Source organism: Anabrus simplex, chromosome 4 (genome assembly GCF_040414725.1).
Source record: "Anabrus simplex isolate iqAnaSimp1 chromosome 4, ASM4041472v1, whole genome shotgun sequence".
NCBI lineage: Eukaryota > Metazoa > Arthropoda > Insecta > Orthoptera > Tettigoniidae > Anabrus > Anabrus simplex.
The window spans coordinates 36,506,684-36,513,672 of record NC_090268.1 but is presented as its reverse complement, the minus strand read 5'-3'; positions in this window follow the sequence as shown (position 1 = coordinate 36,513,672).

Here is a 6,989-nt window from a genome sequence, read left to right as displayed (position 1 = left end):
TTGAAAATTCCCCTTGTAAACCCAATGTCCTTGCCCAGATGGAACTTTCAACGAGCCAACTGGGATGGATTCACAAAAGACCTTGACTCCAGTCTAGCTGCAGAGAATCTTCAGCCGACAGCAAATACGACGAATTTGTTAAACTAGTTATCAAAGCTGCTAAGTCCAACAGTCCTAGGGGTTACAGAAAGGAATATGTACCAGAATGGAATGAAGATAGTGAGGCTTTATAACAAGAATACCATAGTTCTGGAAATCAAACAGTGGGCTCACAGCTACTCCACTCTTAAACAAGAACAGAGAGGAGAAATGGGAAGCTACACTCAAGCAAATGAACTTCGGAAAGTCAAGCAAGAAAGCTTGGAAAATCTTGAATGGGCTAACTGGCAAGCAACACCCCGAAGAGCCGCATCCTAAACTGAGTCCTGACATTATTTCCAACAGGATCGTAGACCTCACAAGGACAAAGAGGGACAAGAATCATACCATAGTAAAATCATAGTAAAATGTAACTTTTCTAAACTCAAGTGCAGTGCTCCGAGAAACGAGCCGCTTTCCAGACCCTTTTCCACAGTGGAAGGAGAAAATGCAATTAAACAACTGAAAATCGGCAAGGCTGCAGGTCGCGACAACATCTATAATGAATTCATTAAGAACATGGGCCCGCATTGTATATACTGGCTCATTTCTCTCTTCACTTACATACTCCAACAGAACAGATTGCCCAGAAAATTCAAATTGTCAAAAGTTGTAGCCATTCTCAAACCTGGCAAACCTGAGGACAGCCCCGGAAGTTATGGACCAATAGCACTGCTCAGTTGCATATTCAAGCTTCTTGAATGAATCCTCCTAACCAGAATAGCTCCGTTCACTGAAGCTGTTACTCCTCCTGAACAAGCTGGATTCAGACATGGACGCAGCTGCATCGATCAAGTTCTTGCCCTAACTATATATACCGAAGCTGGTTTTCAATGACAACTAAAATAAACAGCTGTTTTAATCGATTTGACAGGTGCATATGACACTGTTTGGCGACAGGAACTGATTTACAAACTATTGCAAGTTGTACCAAGTCGAGAAATCGTGGATCTAATATCTAGCATGCTTAGTGAAAGACAATTCGAAGAGTTTCTATGCAACACTAAAATCCACAAACGAAAACTAAATAACGGTCTACCACAGGGATCTGTTTCAGCACCATTGCCATTAAATTTGAACATTCATGATCTACGAACCACAACATCAACTAAGTTCATATATGCTGATAACATCGCACTGGTAGCACAGAGTAATAAGTTTGATGACGGTGAATAAATTCTTACGGAGGACCTCAAGAAAATGTTAACTTTCTTTAAGACCTGGAGATTGATCCCCAGCACAAGAAAAACTGAAGTCTCTTGTTTCCATCTAGCGAATCGTGCTGCAAACTACAAACCAAGAGTTCTGCTCAACGGACGAAAGGTGAGGTACAATCCTTTCCCAAAATATCTTGGAGTCACTTTAGATAGAACCCTGAGCTACAAAGCTACATTAAGCTTTCTCATTAAGTCGCCGCAAGAAACAACATATTGCATAAGCTCTGTGTTACACCCTGCGGACCCTCTGCTGATCGTCTACATTTAAGTGGCATCAGTCTTGTCTACTCGTCTGCTGAGTACTGTGTTCCTGTCTGGTTGGAAAGTGTATATGTGAAGAAGGTAGACACAAAATTGAACGATTCAATGAGTTGCATTACTGGTACTATCAAATCAACCCCATGTCACTGGTTACCTGTGCTGAGTCACATCCATCCACCTCACTTAAGGCGGAAGCAAGCTCTACTAAGGGAAGTTAAGAAAATCTTTGCATCACCCTCTTTGCCACTGCACCAAGAATTCTGCCATCCGTCACAGCAACGACTGCATTCAAGAAGACCAGCAAGTGTCACTGCAGGGCAACACATTGCGGATGGATTTGACCCAAATAAAAGCTGGAAGCATGAGTGATCAATAAAAAAATTGAGAACAAGTGCCCACCATCTTGATCCTACAAAGAAGCCAAACGGTTTTGATCTACGGAGGAACCTCTGGTGCCGTATCAACAAGTTAAGGACTGAACATGGTTGTTGCAATTATTTCAGGTACGAGTGGGGTTGGATCAGTTCACCAATGTGTGATTGTAACCTGGAAGAACAGACGACTGAGCACCTGGTCCAACGCAGTCCTCTTCATTCGTACCCTGGCACTGCTGATGATATGTTCGCTCTCACACGCGGTTTATCTGAATGGCTGAGAAGGATGGACTTTAAAATTCAATTTTGCCTTGTATATATATTGTATAAAATCACCATACGTTTAAATAAATAATAAATAAATAATAAAATCGGATTTATATTGCTATTTATTATGGTTCCCGATATGCAGACCTCCAAAACCGACAAAGAAGTGCGTCTGAAAGTGAAATTGGACGAATGATTAAGTTTAATAGTGCATATTTGCATATATTCGAGATTACAGATTTTACCAAACGTTTTACGGACACTTGCATATTTCATGAATATGATTCCTGTCCTTAAACTTGTGGTCTGAGGCATACGATTCTTTTATAACTAGTATATTTAGATGAACATCCGCTAACTTTTCATTAAAATATCACGCTTAGTTTTGAAGTTATAAACATTTTTGTTTATAACAATTGGAGAGAGAATAGCTATTTCTTAATACTTGAGATCTGGACAGTACAATATGGGGCTTACATTAATAATTTTTGCTATGGAGAAATACAGATTTCTGTAGAATACTTATAATTGTAATAGAGCATCAGAATATGTTTCCATTAAAAATTCCCCCGTTTTACAGCTCGCAATAGAACCACAGAAAGTGGTCATAAAACACACATACCTTGACCTCGGCTGGACAGGAGACTCCTTAAGCTACCGAGGTCGTTTGTGTGTTACGCTACAGTGGAATAGTATTAGTTATTAAATAATTTGTTTTGTTACACTCCCTTTCAATAATCTTATAATAGCCTATAATGTTATTTACTTTGTAAGTTTACAGAGCTTAAAACGTTCGGAGTATCAGCATAAAAATAAGTTACTCTGAATTCAACCATGTTTTACATCCGAACTGCTGAAATGGCTTGACTAATATATAATGACAAGACAATGTTTTCTGACGTGAAATAAGTCTTAAAATTAATTCCAGTGTTATATAATCAAGGATATATTTACAGCATTATCCCAAATTTTTGCCTTATTGTGTATTATACAGAGGGCACTAGGAAAGTTTTGCAATGTGAGTGAACGCTTTAGACTTTTCAAAATCATTTCCACCGCACTCAATACACTTCTCCATACGTCGAAACCAGTCACTGAACTAACTTTGCCACTTTTCTTCTGTTACATTTTCACACTGTTGATTCCATGCTGCCAGAAGCTCCTCGTCGGATGCAAAACGCCGCCCTTTCAGCTTCATCACTTCTTGGAAGAGTGCGAAGTCACATGGGACAAGATCAGGACTGTATGGAGGGTAATCAAGCACAGCCAACCCTGATCTGGCAAGAAAATTCATTGTTACATTAGCACGATGTGCTGGAGCATTGTCGTGATGCAAGAGCTAAGTGTTGAGCCGTGACCTTGGACGGAGCTGCTTGAGAGCCTGGATGACCTGAGGCAGACAAGTCTCACTGTACCACTTCGCAGTAACTGTCCTTTCTGTTTCTAGCACAACCCGAGTCAGGATGTCCCGTTTAGTGAAGAATAACGCAATCATCCTTTTCTTCACTGAACTTGACTTTCGCACAGTCACAGGAGTACCCTCATCTTTAAACAGCCACACCTTGTTCTGGGATTTTGTTAGGACATCGTAATAATAAAGCCAAGTTTCGTCACCTGCAACGATGCTATCGACTTTACGCGAAGTCCCATTTTCAAACAGTTTTAGCATTTTTCGGCATCATTTCACTCGATGTGCCCTTTGTTCCTCTGAAAGTGAATGGGGCACCCAAAGGAAACAAACCTTTCTAACATGGAGATGGTCGTGTAGAACTGAATGAATAGCTGAAGCTGGGATGTTGAGGGTCTCTTCTACCTGCCAATTTGTCAACCGCCTCTCTTGCTGCAATATTTTTCTCAGAGCTTCAATGTTTTCCTCAGTCACTGATTCAGACGGTCGCCCAGAACGAGGATCGTCTTCAACCCCAAAATTTCACCTCTGGAACTCTTTGTACCAGCGGAAAATTGTTGTCCGATGTGGACAGTCTTTCCCCAGCACAGTAAATCCACGAGCAAAATTGTAGCGGATAATTGCGCGGTATTCACCTTTAGACCACACTGACATATTAAACTTGCTTTCAATCCCACTGCTTGGTAACAACTGGTGTGAAGGTCGCGCCTTGCTGTCTTCTAGACCGGTTTTTACCCCTCTTTTCATCCCTCACTATAACAGGGTTGTCCAGCCAACCGTTTTTGCGGATTCCAAAACTTTCTTAGTGCCCTTTGTATTACCTTCTACACAATATTCCAACAAGTTATCAGTTGAAACGTATAGTATCTCTGATTACATACCTCATCAGCCAGGCATGTGATGGGTAACTTGACTAGAAAGTTGATTCTTCACTCACCTACAAAGAAAAGAAAATTATAATTTCAGTGGTGTATAATTGGTAATTAGATATCATACTACTGGCCATGTGGTACGGTAAAGAATGTGGAGAGACTGACAGAATACGTGGCGGTGGCGATTTTTTTACAACGGGCTTTACGTCGCACCTACACAAATAGGTCTTACGGCGACGATGGGACAGGAAAGGGCTACGAGTGGGAAGGAAACAGCCGTGGCCTTAATTAAGGTACATCCCCAGCATTTGCCTGGTGTGAAAACGGGAAACCACGGAAAACCATCTTCATGGCTGCCGACAATGGGGTACGAATCCGCTATCTCCCAAATACCGGATACTGGTCGCAGTTAAGCGACTGCAGCTATCGAGCTCGGTGATTTTTGTGTTAAGACGAAGTACAACTAGGTAATCATGCTCTCTGAACAAATTATTTGGGAAATACATTTGAAATAAAACAAAATTATTTATTCAAAGAATGAACTTCGAAATGAAGAACAAAATAAAACAAAAAAATACTGAATTAAGCAGAAAAATCTCTAAAGAATCAAAGGGGAACGTGCATTTCCTGATTAACAGAGCACTTGCAATTCACATACCCTTGATTAACCCACTGTCGCACATAAAGCGGTTGACGAGATCAGCAGTTGTCGCGTCATCGGCTAATATGCATTCGAGTGTTTCCCGCAGGCCAGTTCCGTGCCTCTCTCTTTAAAACTTTTCGCTAAAATTGTGGTTGTTCTTCATTGAAAAAATTGCCATTTCGCTGCAACTGGCACAAGCTCACATATGTGCCAGCCAGCTATTGTGTGTCCAGCTGGCTTGTGATCAAGTACTCACTTCACATGTAAACAAAAACGTATCCCTTAGTGCCGCCTTCCTTTTAGTATTTCTTACCACCAGGGCCAGGATTTTGTTACATACATACATACATACATCATCATTATAGACTGTTATGCCTTTCAGCGTTCAGTCTGCAAGCCTCTGAGAATTTACTAAACGTCGCCACAATCCTCGATTTGCAAGTAGTGTTGTGGCCTCATTTAGTTCTATACCTCTTATCTTTAAATAGTTAGAAACAGAGTCTAACCATCGTCGTCTTGGTCTCCCTCTACTTCTCTTACCCTCCATAACAGAGTCCATTATTCTCCCAGGTAACCTATCCTCCTCCATTCGCCTCACATGACCCCACCATCGAAGCCGGTTTATGCGTACAGCTTCATCCATCGAGTTCATTCCTAAATTAGCCTTTATCTCCTCATTCAGAGTACCCTCCTGCCATGGTTCCCACCTGTTTGTACCAGCAATCATTCTTGCTACTTTCATGTCTGTTACTTCTAACTTATGAATAAGATATCCTGAGTCCACCCAGCTTTCGCTCCCATAAAGCAAAGTTGGTCTGAAAACAGACCGATGTAAAGATAGTTTCGTCTGGGAGCTGACTTCTTTCTTACAGAATACTGCTGATCGCAACTGCGAGCTCACTGCATTAGCTTTACTACACCTTGATTCAATCTCACTTACTATATTACCATCCTGGGAAAACACACAACCTAAATACTTGAAATTATCGACCTGTTCTAGCTTTGTATCACCAATCTGACATTCAATTCTGTTGGATTTCTTACCTACTGACATCAATTTAGTCTTCGAGAGGCTAATTTTCATACCATACTCATTGCCCCTATTTTCAAGTTCCAAGATGTTTAGACTGCAGGCTTTCGGCACAGTCTGCCATTAAGACCAAGTCGTCAGCATAGGCCAGGCTGCTTACTACATTTCCACCTAACTGAATCCCTCCCTGCCATTTTATACCTTTCAGCATATGATCCATGTAAACTACAAACAGCAAAGGTGAAAGATTACAGCCTTGTCTAACTCCTGTAAGTACCCTGAACCAAGAACTCATTCTACCATCAATTCTCACTGAAGCCCAATTGTCAACATAAATGCCTTTGATTGATTTTAATAATCTACCTTTAATTCCATAGTCCCCCAGTATAGCGAACATCTTTTCCCTCGGTACCCTGTCATATGGTTTCTCTAGATCTACGAAACATAAACACAACTGCCTATTTCTCTCGTAGCATTTTTCAATTACCTGGCGCATACTGAAAATCTGATCCTGACAGCCTCTCTGTGGTCTGAAACCACACTGGTTTTCATCCAACTTCCTCTCAACGACTGATCGCACCCTCCCTTCCAAGATGCCTGTGAATACTTTGCCTGGTATACTAATCAATGAGATACCTCGATAGTTGTTGCAATCCTTCCTGTTCCCTTGCTTATAGATAGGTGCAATTACTGCTTTTGTCCAATCTGAAGGTACCTTACCAACACTCCACGCTAATTTGACTACTCTATGAAGCCATTTCATCCCTGCCTTCCCACTA